We start from the raw sequence: 16,128 nt of genomic DNA, 5'->3' as shown, positions 1-16,128 counted from the left end.
ACTGAGAAGTTTTCTGCAGTCAGTTTGTTGCTGGGCAGTGAGGCTGCCTGCCAAGGCTACACCATCAACTGACCCATCATCAGGGTTCTAAGAAACCAGGTCAGGGAATGGATAACTCTCTTCCTCCTGTCCTTCATCAGTAGCCATGAGCAAGCCCATGTCTGCCCTGTCAACATATGGTTTAAGTTTGTTGACATGAAGTACCCTGTGGGGACTCCTAGAGGTTCCAAGGTCTACCAAGTAGGTGACCTCCCCTTTCTGTTCAACAATTGTATGGGGGCCACTCCATATGTCCTGGAGGGCTGCTGGGGCCACAGGCTCCAACATCCACACTTTCTATCCTGGCTGGTAAACATTCAGTACAACCTTTTGGTCATGCCAGGCTTTTTGTCATTCCTGGCTAGCCTCAAGGTTTTTAGTAGTCTTTTTCATGTACTCAGCCATCCTGGAGCGGAGACCAAATACATAGTCCACTATGTCCTGTTTAGGGGGTTTGAGAGGTAACTCCTATCCCTCCTTCACCAGACACAAAGGACCCCTAACAGGATGGCCAAACAAAAGTTCAAAAGGGCTGTAACCAACCCCCTTTTGTGGCACCTTCCTGTAGGCAAACAAAATGCAGGGCAAAAGGATGTTCTATCTCTGCCTAAGCTTCTCTGGGAGACCTTTAATCATGCTCTTTAAGGTTTTGTTGAATTGTTCAACTAAACCATTGCATTGTGGGTGATAGGGTGTGGTCAATTTGTAATTCACTCCACACTCCTTCCACATAGCAGTTAAGTAACTAGACATGAAGTTCGCACCCCTGTCAGATACTACCTCCTTAGGAAAGCCTACTCTTTAGAATACACCCAAGAGAGCTCTTGCCACCACAGGTGCTGTAGTGGCCCTGAAGGGAATGGCTTCTGGGTACCTGGTGGCATGGTCCACCACCACCAGTATAAACCTGTGCCCAGATGCTGTCTGAGGATCCATGTGACAAACAATGTCAATCCATACCCTCTCAAAGGGAACCCCCACCACAGGTAGTGGTATCAGGGGGGCCTTTGTGGTTCCACCTGCCTTGCCACTGGCTTTGCAGGTCAAACAGGAGCGACAAAACTCCTTAGTGTCTTCAGACATGTGGGGCCAGTGAAAGTGAGGGACAATTCTGTCCCAAATCTTGTTCTGGCCCAGGTGTCCTGCTAAAGGAATATCATGGGCTAGTGTCCATAGGAGGCCCCTAAACTTCAGAGGTATAACCAACCTCCTGGATGCACCAGGCTTGGGGTCTCTTTTCTCTGAGTAAAGGAGTCCATAATCCCAATAGATCTTATGGGTGCCGCTAGCATTCCCAGCAGCCTCATCAGCAGCTTGCTTTCTGAGGGGTTCAAGAGAGGGGCAGGTTTTCTGCTCCTGGCTCAGTTCAGACCTGGAAGGGCCCCCTGTCCCCAAGGACTCAACCTGGTCAGGTTCAAGCTCCTCTGGGACAGTTCCTTCTTCAGGCTCAAGATCATCTCCCTGAGAACACTGATCTTCATTCTGAGTCAGGTGGGAAGGCACTGCCTTAACCCTACTGCTCCTCCTCTTGGGAGGCACCTGGTCCATTTTTCCAGAATCCGGGGCCTGTCTAGTGTTAGACATTTTGGCCTGTGACCTAGTCTGCAGTGTCGGTGCCCGGATTGGACACAACAAGCCTTGGCATCAGCAACCCATGCAGAAACGAGAAAGATGCTTCGGTGCAGACCAGCAAGGTCTGTGGGACTCACCACATGGTTGGGAGTCAGGGTATGTCTGGAGCAACCAGGGAAGCCCAAGGAAAAGCAAAGTTACCCCATCAGGGACCCACCAGTTGATGGACCAGGGATCGCAAAGGAACCTCGAGAGGAAACACAAAATGGCGGCCCACGGGTCACTCGGGGTAACTAGGACAACAATCTTCGGTGAATCTTCTGCTCGAGGTGGGGGCTACAAGAAACCCCAAGCACGACTTCAAGAGACGTCAAGAAGTCAATGCACATGCAAAAGTGTACGGTGACCAGGAGGTCCGGTTCCACGCTCCTCACGAGGGCTGGGGGTCTCAGCTTTGCCGGGAACTTGGGTTGGCCTCTGAGATGTCTAGAAATCCTCTTCCTGGGCTGTAAATACTTTGGAGTCCAACGGGAGCTTCAGAAATGCAGACCAGCAAAATGCTTTGTTGGTGCCTGCCAAGCAGGGGAGTCACTCCTTGACCCCAAGGGAGATTTCTTCAGTCCTCTAGTCTTTAGTAGAGCATTGAAGTTCCATGATTCAGCTTCAGAGTTTCGTCCAGGGATATCTAAAGCTCTGGTTACAGAGGTTCCTTACTTATACCTAAGGAAGGGGTTGGACTAGTTTTGGGGACCCACCTGTGGGAGGGTTTGGAAAGAGGGGTTGGCTACACCCATTTCCTTTGTCCAGTTTCACTCCAAAACAGGGGCTGGAAGCCCCTGAACCGGTTTGAGCTGGACTATGCACAGGGACACCAAATGTGCCCCCGGGGCAGGACTTCAAAGCACTCAGAGAGTGCTCCCACCCAGCCCCAATACACATCAGCCTGTCTGGGAGGTGGTTACACCTCCCTGTGACAGGAAACCTATTGTCCAGGTCTCCCCTGCCGGAGTTTCGGTCAGCAGTAGGTGGCCAGACTTGTGACTGTGGCTGCAGCATCCATTTTGTGATGCCATGGGCTCTATTAAGTTTCTACCGGGTATATCAGTGCTGCCATGTCTCTCCCTCTAGAAGGGTGGGATCATACTCCCACACCAGTTACTGGTGTGGGGGTATGATTCCAAGGTATTTGACACCAAACACAACATGTTTCTGTGTGGCCAGTCCAAAGTTAGTATTTACTGTTTGGTTATAATGCACTTAAGAGTATATGGTCAGGCTGCACCACTGACAACCCCGGAGAAGAGATTCCGAAGGCTGCAGAGGGGCTCAGGTCATGCCTTGGCACCCCCTCACATATAACCAAGCACTCTGCTTTCAGGATTGTGAAGGCCTGCCATAGGAGTGACTGATAGGTTTGTATGTGCAGTGATAGGTGAGGTATAGTGAACCTACACCTCAGTAAGGGGTGCATGCACTACCTTACCCAGGCTGCAGTAGCAAACCTGTGGTGTCATTTTGGGTGCCTTTCCAGGGGTGGCATAATACATGCTTCAGCCCCTGTTAGGCCTCTGGTGTACCTATGCCCTGGGTACATAGTATACCATATAATAGGGACTCACAAGGGAACATCAGGATCCAATCTGTGGTGTACCTAAAGTACATGCAATCAATTTAGAGAGGGAGCATCTAGGCTGGGGCCCTGAATGGAATGGTCCCAGCCAGACTAAAGTCGAAAAACAGTAAAACACCAGCAAAAAGTGGGGGTAAACATGTGAAGCAGATTCTGCTATCCTACAGCAGAGGAGTGAGGGGGAGTTGGAGTGGCATGTAAGCTCTCAAAGTGTCACCGACATGGGACGAAAGGGGCTGAACTGAAGAGCCTTCACAAAGGATGTGAGTAAAAGGGCAGTGGGTGTCCGGGCATCTCCAGCAGTTTGTGTGGGAGAGGAGACTGTCCCTGTTCAGTTTCATCAGGGTCCAGTGCCACTTAAAGAGGCAGAATTTCAACCGGGCTTCCCATGTGCCTCTGTCCCGGTTTTCCAGGATGTCAGCCTAATCCTCCTCATCGATGTTAGTCTTTAAACAGTCTTGCCACCTGGGACGGAGGCGGTGTGAGAGAGGTTGAGAGGAAAGGATGCTTGTGAGTGTATGACAGGAATATCCATAGCAGCCTCCTGTTCCCCAGTTGGGCTGCCAGAAGGCGACCTGCCTTTTCTCCCTGTTCATAGTGTCTTCCCTTGAGGCGTTGAAGGGCATACTCAGCTTTGGAGGTAAAGATGCCATTGAAAGCCATGCGAGCCTGTTCTAAGTGGCGGCGGTTGAGCACAGTGGGATGGGAGGAGTAGAGGCTATGGGTCCTTCCAGTTCTGTCCAGCAGTCAGACGCCTGCCTGTTAGATACTGTAGCGTTCCTAGGGAGTTGATCTCTTATGGTCGCTTTTGCAGAGAATAACCAGCACCGATTCATTCTCACAAGATTCAGCCTGAACCATATCCCCTTAATGCTTGGTTACCCAAATAATCAATTTGTCTTTAGGAACCTACCTTTCTGTCCTTGTGACAACAAGTCTGCCCAATCGACATCATACTTCCTCCTCTTTGGCACAAGAGAAGAAGGATTTTATCGTCCCGTTTTTAAGAAAACTCTCAACACGAACAGTAGTTGCAGCCCTCACTATATTTTATTCTTTAGATATCCCATTGGTTTGCTTTGCACTAGCTTCTGTTTTATTGGCTGCTTTGAGAACTCGTAAGGCCCCTTGCACTTTATATATAGCACTTTAGATAGATGACGTCACAGCTCGACTGTTAAATATATCTGTGTTTCTATTTTTAGTTAACCCTTCAGTGTAATGCTTATCATTCAGAACTTTCCACTGTACTCTCTCTTTTTAAAAAAATGTGTATTGATCGCCTGTTTGTTTTAATGTATTCCTTTTTAATATCATCTTTTTAACATGTGTACTTTTATGCAATTCATTCGAACTGCGAAATAAAGTTCATAAAATAAAGTCACTTTTGCCGGCCGCCAGAGCACCCTATGGGAGTCCACCGAGTTTTTATTGTCCGAAGTGTATGCAGAAACGTGGGCTTTCAGTTCGGACTTGCTCTGTGGTGAGTGATACCTTTGTATGTTTAGGTGTCACCAGGGCACGAGTCGGCGGTACAGGCAGGTGGACGGCGTCCACCCACTTTTTTCACAGGGTGAATGCCGTCCACCCTACCAAGAATTTGGACCCTACTGAATAATGTGCTGAACTCGTCCCGGTGTAATTTCCAATCATCGGGACACTTTCAGCAACACCTGCATGTTGTCTGCTTTCCATCTGCAACAAGCAACAACGTGCAGGCAGGGACGGGTCTTTCTTAGTTAGGACTCCTGCTGGGCCCATAACAAAGGCCCAATCTGAGGGGTCATCAGGCCTCCTTTTGTTTGAGTCTCTTGGCTGGGAGCAGTCAGGAGCCTCACACCTGATACAAATGAAGCAGAGGGGAATCAAAGGCTCACACCTTGTTGGCACTTCACACATACTTAAGAGCGGCAGCTTTTTACTTTGTTCAGTCTCTGTTTAGGAGATATGCATGCACTGTAGGAATATCAGATGTGTTGGTCTTTCCCAATATTTACACACAGCAAATTGCATATATATAAATAAATAATTTAAGTACCACCATTATTTATTGCATAGCACTACTCATTCCAATGCAGGGTGTCAGAGCGCTTTACATCAACACATGCATAGTACATGTTCATCAAATTATATTAGTTTGTAAATTAATGTACATTATGTGTTACTATAAAACTGTGGGATTGCAAGGTGTAGAATTCACATATCAACTTCCATAGCTCACTGTGCTATTATCCTTGCAATGCGCTCAAACGTACACATGATAGACCTGCTAAATATATATTCGAGGGCTTTAGATCTGATGTCACTTCTTGTGATGACACTTCCTGTAAAGTCGTGGCTTGTGATGCCACTTTCTATGATGTCAATTCCTGTGATGCCATGTGTGAAGTTGTGTGCCGTGATGTCATGCATAATGATGTCATGCATCCGTAATGTGATGCGCCGTGATGTTGCATGCCGTTGTGTCACGCGCCGTGATGTCACTTGCATACTGCCAAACGATGAGCCAGCTGCATCTCCAAGGGAGGGTCAAAGTCTAGACTAGTGAGCTTTGGGAGAGTGTCCCTAAGGAAGGACTTGTCTTCAGGCCCTCTACACTCTCTGGGAAGCCAAAAAAGCAGACATTGTTCTGACGACTCCGGTCTTCCAAATCAATGACCTTGCTGCACAAAAATAAGAGTTCCCAGTCCCACTCCGGTAGGGTGTTGAGGTGTTCCTCAGAACTCCTGCCAGGCAGTGTGGTCACTCTGAGGAGTCAGGAACAAAGGTTTGAGCAAGCAGGAAGGAGTTCACAACTCCCTCCTCCCAAGCAGGCTAGTACATTGGCACATCAAGGTGGTGAGCGTCAAAGGCTGCACAGGCTCTCACATGCATCAGGGCTGTCTCACAGTTGAGAAAACACCCCTCCCCCTGCCCCAGGCGCATTTGCATCTGGACAGGTGGGAAATTAGTTAGTCAGGAGATGTGCACCCCTGGAACGCTAGCCACGCCTCTGGGTTTAGCAGTCTGGTCTGTACAATAAAATTTGATTCCCGCCATCCTAATGAGTGGCAGAATAGAGGCTTCTGAGTAGAAAATATGATCCACATGTGGTCACCTCAGGGGCAGAATAGCTGAAGGGAGTAGCTGCCCATTGGCTACTAGCTCAGAAACACTTAACTTCCCTGAATCTAGGATTTAAGGGACACCCCTGTCCCCAGTACCTCAGATCTCAACACATTGCATCAAGGAAGTACCAAGAGGAGACCCATGTCACCGACACACAGACTTTGTCCACAGCACCAAAGCAAAAGAGGGATACTTTGTCCCTGTGGCAACAGACTTGGAACTGGGTGAAGGATATTTTTCCTTGGCTAAAACTCAGCACTCCCAAAAGTAGGGACCACTGTGGAAGCCAGAAGCACCCTCAGACTCCCATGGTTACTGGCAATAGTCCCCTGCAAACTGCAGGTAAAAACACTTGCAGATCCAAAGAATTGCTGGCCATTGGGCCCTCCGTAGGATCGCCCAAATCCCGGTGGTCCAGTGCATTGTGGGATTTGTAGTCTCACATGGCCTGAAGTTTCAGGCCGCTTCCTAGCTCCCTCGGACCCAGTGAAGTTCCAGTACCTTTTTGCTGTGCTTACTGCTATCAAGGCTTGTTGGTCACCAACCCGGGAACTGAGCCCCATCCTTGGCGCTGTGTCTCCAGGGAACACAGTGCAACCTTTGCCTGACGTCAGCAGCTGTGTATCTGTTGTGTTTTTGCATCCTGTTTCTTGAAACACCATGTAAGCAGTAAGATCAGCACCACTTCAGCTCCCATTCAGCCCCAAGGACAGCCTGGACAACTCTACATCCGGACTCCATGGGCTAGGTAAAATTGATCTGACTCTCATGAGCTGGTCCAGGGTCCCACATGACTTTAACCCAGTATGGCTCCACGTAACTGGACCTGCAAGTGACCGATTGTTATTAGGGGTTTTTCCCATTGACCCCAATGTTGTCTTTTTCATGCATTTTTCTGCATTGATGTAATATTTCTACAAAAATCTATAACTCCATTCCTTTTGATGTCTAAACTAAGATAAAAATACACTCTATTTTATAAATTGGTGACAGATTTCTCTCAAGCCGTGTCAATTATTTATCATCCAAGTCATTTCTCTGAAATGCTTAACAACATGTTCCTCTAGTAAAGCTGGACTGCTTTTTGCCACACTACCATGACTGAGCTAAAGATTTATTAGTTTGAATCCAATGACCATCTTTGGAGTATTGTGCTAGTATTGCATGGCGAGATCTAACCCCCACACCACAGAATACTCCACTTTCCCACATTGGAAACCTATCTATAACAATGTTTTTATTATGGTCCTGCAGATTAATGCATAGCTTAAGGTTTATTGCCAAATTCTTGCAGCACTCCTTATTACCTCCTCTGCCATTCTACTTTCCTCCACTCTCAGAATCCCCCAACTTAGAAGTTCAGGAACTTCCAGGTATGGTGGCCTAGCAGCAATCAGTACAAAATTTATTAAGAATGGTACTATGCAATACAACAGCTAGGAATGTACAAAACGATTCCTAGAAGATATAAATTGATTTAATACTGTTGATTTCTCTGCACAGTTGCAGAGAAATTGGCAGAAGTAAATTGCATGCAGGAAGAGGGAAGTGGGCATTATTAGAGGGGGGGGTTGCCTTATAAGCTTCTGAATACCGATAAACATGAAATAGTTAGGATTATCATCTGAAATCCTATCCTTTCCCAACCAGATCCCTCAGCTACCAGGATGGGAAGACAAACCCCAGATTTGCTGAGTAGTAGGGAAGGGCTTTCTCCATCAGAAAAAATATTTTCCCTGTGAAGGAAAAAATAATGAAATATGTATATCTGCACATGGGGGGTCCTTTCTCTCTATTCTTAAATCTATGCCATGAGCTTTCCATACAGTAACAACAGCCTTTGAGAAGCATCACGTCACATTATTATTCCCAAAGTACAACTAACATCTTGTGCCAGGAACAGCGTTCTACTAGTAATGTTTGTGAATCCCTTAAAGTACCAGTCTGCACCTGTTCTTAGGTATTCTTCTACAGGTGCACATTTACTACTGTTTTTTCGTGAATAGGGTTCTTTAGAGCCTATTCAGAAGGGCATTTTGGAGTATGTAAAGCAGCAATTTTGTAGAACGTCTGTAGAAATCTTTTATATTCTTTTACTTGCCAATGCCAAATGCCCTGACCGAAAAAAAAACTGGCCTCAAGGCATCCAAAATGGGACTAAAATGCCAATATGTAAAGGGAATATTCATATAGAATTAGTACAAATAGATAAAAATGTGTACTCTTGTACTTTTACTAATAGGAAGTTGGGTATTTTGGGGCTGATTCACAATCGTATGTAAGAGTTCATAAATGAAAATAAAGACGTGTCTGTTTTCTTTTTTTTTTAGCAAAACCTGAGAATGCACTTCCTCTCTGCCCTTCGCTCCTCACAGGCAGCCACAGATATCCCTCAATGCAAATAATTTAAAAATGAAAGTTCTGGTCAAGCAATGTTTGGAGGCATTCCAGAAGGCAGTTGTAGAAGTCCATCTTTCTGGTTTGTTTCCTGTGATTTTCATTTATTTTTGGTCCCTTGATAGATTATATTTTTGCATTTTTGGACCCTGGATAAATTATATTTTTGATGGCTGGAGAGTGTGGACATGCTTAACAGGCCCTAAAACCATATGCAGGTCCATAAAGAGAGAAACTGTTTTTATATTAAACTAGCATTGTTGACTTTCTTGCAATTCAGGTGTAAAATGCATATAAATTATGAGGGGTCCTTATATGTCAAATTCCAGACTTACGCCAGTGGGGAAGCTTTGCCGTTGCTCCTTTTTAGCAAACCCTGTGGCATGAGCTTTAGAACAGCAGTGAAGGTGGACGCGCGCGAGCGCGAAACAAGGTGGCCGTCGCCTGCTGAGCTCCAATCGATTTTCCCTGTTTTTGGCCAAATAACGATGATTTTTTTGTCAAATTACTTCAAATAATGAGGTCGCTGTATTATTGATGTGCATACCTTTGCTGTGAAGCTTTTCCTGGTCCTTTCTTCGGTGGCAGTGGCATTTTATTTCTTCCTGCTTCAGCTACCAGCCCTGCTTTGAGGTAATGCCCGGCTTCTCTGTCAAGGGGGCGGAGTAAGTGATTAGGAGAGGGCCTGGCTTTGGCCTAAACACTCCCACAGTTAGTTTTAGCTGCTGCATCTTTCATTTTTTCAAGCTTTTCTCAGCAATTCAAACTCTAACTTCAGTTTTTCTCAGAAATTATTACATTTTTCTCCTAATTTTATATTCCTTGCAAGTTCATTTATTTCAACAAAAGCATGGATCATAAGAATGCGTATAACAAAAGGAAGCAACAGGTTTCACTTCCTCCTGTTAAATCTAAAGTGGTTGAGTCAAGTGAACCTTCTTTATCATTGATTTTTGACGAAATTCAAGCTCTTCATGTCAACACAGACTCAATTGCGACAGAGATTACAAAGTTGCGCAAAGACATGGCTAGTATGTCAATGAAAATTTCTGATAACTCAATTAAAATAAATGACAATAAAGTTAAAATCAACGCTTTTTCTCCACTTGTGGCAAAAATCCCGCCTATGTCTGCTCACCTTCTGGATATGGGAAGTCGTAATGAACAATATAATTTACGCATTTTTGACTTGCCAGAGGCTGTTGAAGGTTCCAATTGCAGATTATATTTGGAGAATCTGATTCCTGTTCTTCTAAACATCAAATTTCCAGAAAAATGTGAAATTGATAAGGCGCATAGGATTCCATCGCATAGTAATCCACGCCACACAAAACATCGACAAATGATTTTTAAAGTTCTTCGCCACCATCATTTGGTTTTGATAAGAAAAGCTGCACGAGAAAGTCCTTCTTTGATGGTCAATGGAAATAAAAAATGTATTCACCAAGACTTTGCGAAAGAAACTGTTTTTATTCGCAAGTAATTTACTGCTCTTCGTCCTCAGCTCAGAAGTCTTGGATTCAAATATGGTCTTTTTGACCCATCAAGAATGCGCATTTGGAAAGATACTTTCTCTAAATCCTTCCAACGACCTTAAGAGTTAAAATTATTCCTGGTTCAGCACTCACAGCATTCAATGGATACTCATGACTCTGCTACCTGAACATCAGTTTTATGAATTTTCCTGACAACTTTTATGGTTATATTTCTAGGGGGCTCCAAAGGTTTCGGTCAAGCTTGTAAAGTATGTGTGGGTTTCATTCCTGTTATAAATGTGTAGTGTTTGTTGTTTTCTCTATGTTTCATTTGTTTTCTTTCTCTTTTCCCTCTCTCTTTTCATCATCTGTTTTGGAGTTACTAGTTTTCTCTCTCTACCTACATCTTTGTCCCCTCTTCTTGACCTTCTTTTTCTTTCTTTTTCACTATGGCTAGTATTCATAATATTAAGATAGTTTCTTTAAATGTTAAGGGGCTACGTCATCCTGTTAAACGTACGAACATTTTTATACTATTTGGGTAGTTGTAAAGCGGATATGTTGCTTTATAAAAGAAACTCATATTGATGACAACATTTTGGAGTATATGTAAAAAAACGATGGTATTGTTTCATCTCCTGCAAATGGCAAGAAAACAGGTGTTGCTATTTTTTTGTGCAAAGAGATTACATTGTCAAATACTGAGTACATTTTCAGATACTGATGAAAGATATTTTGTCGCTAAGAATAAAGTTAATGATTCGATTATGTTTTTATTAAATATTTATGGTCCTACTGCTGATGATCCTCACTTTTGGTCTGTCTTCTCAAATTAGGTAAAGTTCCTCTTATAGTTGGTGGAGATTTTAATGTTATATCAGACCCCTTATTAGATAGATTATCTCTTACTAAATTTCGACCTCCTAAAGTTTTTTTTGCTTTTAAATCATTTCTTCAAACTACAAAGCTAGTTGACATTTGGAGATTACATTTTCCCACAGAAAAAATGTTTACATTCTTTTCTAACCCACATAATTTGCATTCTAGGCTTGATTATCTATTAATATCCAGACAACTAATTAACTCCATGGTCACTCCTAATATTGGTAATATTGATATTTCGGATCATACCTTAATTTCTTTTATTTTGAAATTGAACTCTAATGTTGTAACGTAATCCAGATGGTGAATGAATACTAGTATTGTTCTTAATGAACAAAACAAACCTAAACTCTTAACTGCTATACATGATTACTTTCTTCTTAACCCTGAAGGCTCTACTTCTATGGTGAATATATGGGACGCTCTTAAAGTTTATATTAGAGGTGTTACTATTTCTATTATGGCTCATGACAATAAAACTTTTAATACAAATATTAAATCTTTAGAAAACAAAATGTGAAATATGAGAGGCTTTTAATTACATCTACTCACCCTCAATACAGATTCAAATTACAGAAACTTAGATATGAGTTTAACTCAATCCTTAGCAAAAGAGCTGGTATTCAGCTTTCAAATTCTAAAGCCAAATTTGCTTTTAATGCGAATAGATCTGGAAGACTGTTAGCCAATTTTTTATGCATTATAAAAGATAAAACACAAATAAATTCAATTCATGGCACTAATGGTAAAATTGCTTTATCCCAAAATGATATTGTTAATGAATTCATGGATTTTTATACTACTCTATATAACAAACCTGATTTTGATGATGCTTCCTTAATTGATTCTTTTTTATCAAATTGTGATTTGCCCAAGCTTTCTCAATCAGATAAAAATGAACTTGAAGTCCCTATTACTCAAGATGAAATTCTATTAGCCATAAAATCTCTTTAAAAAAATAAATCCCCTGGTCCTGATGGTAAACCCGTTGAATTTTATAATGAATTTCAATTACAACTTATCCCTGATTTATTTCAGCTTTTTACTTTTTTTGGTTCTAGGGGAACTACCACCAGTTCTTTTACAGAAGCTTTAATTATTTTTTTACCCAAACCTAATAAAGACCCCACCCTTGTATCAAATTATCACCCTATCTCTTTAATAAACCAAGATTGTAAATTGTATGCCAAAATACTTGCTTCTAGATTATCCTCTGTGTTGGATTCTATTATCCATCCAGATCAATCTGATTTTATGAAAAATAGATCTTCAGCCAATAATACTAGAACCCTGTTGCTCGTTATTGAACAAGGATTTACTTTATCTCTACCACCAGGTATTCTAGCATTGGATGCTGAAAAAGAGCTCGACAAAATTCAATGGCAGTTTTTATTTTATACTTTATTGTCATTTAATTTTGGTGACGTATTTATTCGTATGATTTCTACTTTATATTCTACTCCTACTGCTCGTTTATTTATTAACGGTCAAATTTCTAGTCAATTTTCTCTTTTCAGAGGTGCACGACAAGGTTGTCCCCTTTCCCCCCTTTTGTTTCTTCTTGATATTGAACCATTGCTTGTTTCTATAAGAAAATGTGATAATATTACAGGAATTAATATCAAAGAGGTTATTATTAAAACTTTAGCATATGCTGGTGATGTATTGTTATTTATTAGTAATCCTGTATCCTCATTCCCTTCATTACTTGAAATTATTACGTTTTATTCCACAGTTTCTGGATATAAGTTAAACACTAACAAAACAGAATTTTTTCCTTTAAATATTTATTTTACTCCTGATATGTTACCCATGATTGATATCATTTGGCAAAGAGATAAATTGAAATATCTTGGAATTGAGTTCTCTTCATCTATGAAATCAAAAATAACGCTAAACTGTGACTCCATCATTAACTATATTAAAGACAAAACAACCAAAGGGTCCTCACTCCATCTTTCATGGTGGGGTAAAATGGATTCTATAAAAATGACTATCGCACCAAAAATATTTTACACTCTTGCCTTTATTCCCATGCAATTTCCTTTAACGTTTTATAAAACTGTAGACAAACTCCTCTGCAAATTTCTTTGGAATGATAAATTATCTCGTATCAGTTATAAAAGTACCTAAGTGTAATGGAGGCTTTGAATTACCAGATTTTTTTTATAATCACAAAGCTTTTATTTTAAAACAAAGCTCTATTTGGTTTAAACGCTCTTTCTTAACAAATTCCCATACTTGGCTTTTAAATGAAAAAGCTTTAATAGAACCTCTTCCATTACCCACTTTCTTAACTATGTCTAAGAAATCTAAATTTTTTCATAAATCTGTTATTTTAAAGTCCACCAAGCTAAGTTTTTAATGATTTGGATTTAATTTTTCAATCACCGATATCTTCTACCGAAGATATGTCATTATGGTATAACCCAGTCATAAAACTTAATAGCCATGTTAGATTTGGTCCTCTTGGATTAAAGCTGGTATTTTCTACCTTAAGGATATCTATCACAATAATGTTTTTTTATCATTTGAAGTTTTGCAAACAAAATTTATTTTACCTTCTTTTGATTTTTTGAAATATGATTCATTCTGTAATTCTGTTTTAGATTCATTTCCTCAAAGTATTCCTTCTAATATTAAATCTGATTTATCAATTTATATTCAAACTGTTTCCACTTTACCTCATGGTGTTTCTATATTATATGAAAAAAATGTCCAACTCTCAAGGTACCAATATTATTGTAAAATCAACTTTCTGGAATAATGAACTTTCAATCTCTCTCTCTATTGATACATGGAAAACTATTTGGCTTAATAGTATTTCGGGTTGGTTACCTGTTTCACTATATCAAACTAACTCATTTTATATAACTGTTTATGGACTCCATTTCGATTATTTCATGCTAAACTTCTTCCTTCTTCAATTTGCTGGCACAGCAACTTACATCCTGGTTCACTACGGCATATGCTTTATGATTGTCCTTCTGTTTTTAAACTTTGGACTGAAGTTTGGATTATTATTAAGAAAAAATATTTACTATTCAGGAAGATGTTTCATTCGAATTAATAATTTGCAAATCTGTTGTTCTTTCGCAAAAAGTAAATGAATTAGAAGGTAAACTTTTCAACTTTTTATTGTCAGCTGCTTTAAAATCCATTACAACATGTTGGAAAGATGTTTTATTATTGTCTGTTCACTCTTGGTGGTCTTTGGTTATATTTACTAGAAGAGGAGCTCAATTATCTTTACATGGTATTAATCATAATTCTATCTCATATCATTCTTTTTGGAAACCTGTTGATATCTATTTATCTTCTTAATTATGAATTATTTCAAGTTTTCTACCGATTGTGTATTAATCCAGAGTTCTAAGTTTTAGTAACTCTTTTTCGTCACTGTTATAAAACATTTATAGTTACTCTCTTTCCCTCCTCCTCTTTTCTGTTTTATACATTTTATATTCACTGTTTACTTATTGCAATTTAATTGATGTTTCATGATTTCTCTAATGTTAATGGGTATTTATTCGGTAATATTTTTTGTATTGTTTCTTGTTATTGTTGATTTATTATGAAAATTCAATAAACTATTTTGAACTTAAGAACAGCAGTGAAGAATTCCAATGCAGCCTATAATAATTTTGAGTAAAAGGCAGGTGGGTTAAACTTATAATATAGAATTCCACTTCTCCTGATTGCAACTACCCTGGTTTTCCTGTATATGGAAACACTGCACACTGCTTTACTGGATGGTAAATCCAATCAGTCAAGCCGCCTTGGCTGTAACAGCAGCCAGACCTTGTCCCCCACTCCAACCTGACTATGGCAAGGAGTAGCATTCAATGCTTCCCTGCCAGAACTCATCTTCCCCTTCCATTTCCCTCCCCTAAATTCCCTTCCTCAACCCTCCCCACCGCCCTAAACAGAAGCCCCAGAAACATTTACACCCTGCTCAGAGTATGTGATGTGGTGAATGTGTGTGTTAAAACTCGCAGAATGGGGAATACCATGTGGAATACCATAGCGTAATTCCATACCCATACAGTTAATCCCCATTCTGAGGGTTTTCGCTCATAATAGGTGGTATTCCATGTGGAGATCCTGGCTGGTAAATGTAAATCTGACCTGCTGGGAATCCTAGCATGGAATTCTGCATAACACTTAAACCTGGCTTAAAAGCAAAAGCTGAATCTCTTTTTCAAGAAGTCTCCAAAGTCTTTTCCTACTTGGGCTGATGTTCAAGAAGTTTTACCTAAAAATGTTGGGACTCCTCCACTAAAGGTTTGGGGAGTCTGAACCACCAGTGAAGATATTATCGAAATAGTCTTGGAGAGCTGGACATTTTCCTTAATCCAGTACAGACTATTCAGGAACATTTGCTGCAATTGAGTGAAATTGAGTTTTTAAAGGGCAATATTTTCCCCAAAACTATTTTCTTTGAAACTTTCTTTAGGAGGCGTTGTTTTATTTAACAACCAAAAACCAATGCAGTATTGAGAATCACAGACAGCTCATTGGTGTGTTTGCATTTTTATTTCCAAAGACTGCTTGTGAATTGAAAAGATCTCAATGCATTATTTAAATAAATATGGGAACCTACACCAGATGTTTCAATCATTTTGATCATTAAAGCTTTTTGCACTTAACTGTGCATGTTTGATAATTTCTGAAGTTTAATGGTGTGTTTGTGTTGTTGTTTATTTATTGCATGTAATTACCTATGAGGATGGCCCAGTGGCTTGTACCAGTTTTTGTAATGGTGCAATGTCTTGTCGTAATCATTCTGTGTTCTCTCTTTTGCCCTTTTGAGGCCCTTTTTATTTTGAAATGAAATGTGTTAGTCAAATATTCAAGAAATACACAATGTTGATTTCATGAAATGCACATTCCTAACATGTTGTTTGGTTCTACAATTGTTTAATGCAAAGATGATAATTAATCTTATGTGAATGCATTCTAGTTACTTGCTTATGTCTGCCGAAGCCTATCATAGTTATCCATTAGAACAATATGGGCTTCTAG

Source organism: Triturus cristatus, chromosome 7 (assembly GCF_964204655.1).
Source record: "Triturus cristatus chromosome 7, aTriCri1.1, whole genome shotgun sequence".
In the NCBI taxonomy this organism is placed as follows: Eukaryota; Metazoa; Chordata; class Amphibia; order Caudata; family Salamandridae; genus Triturus; species Triturus cristatus.
This window is presented reverse-complemented; position numbering follows the sequence as displayed.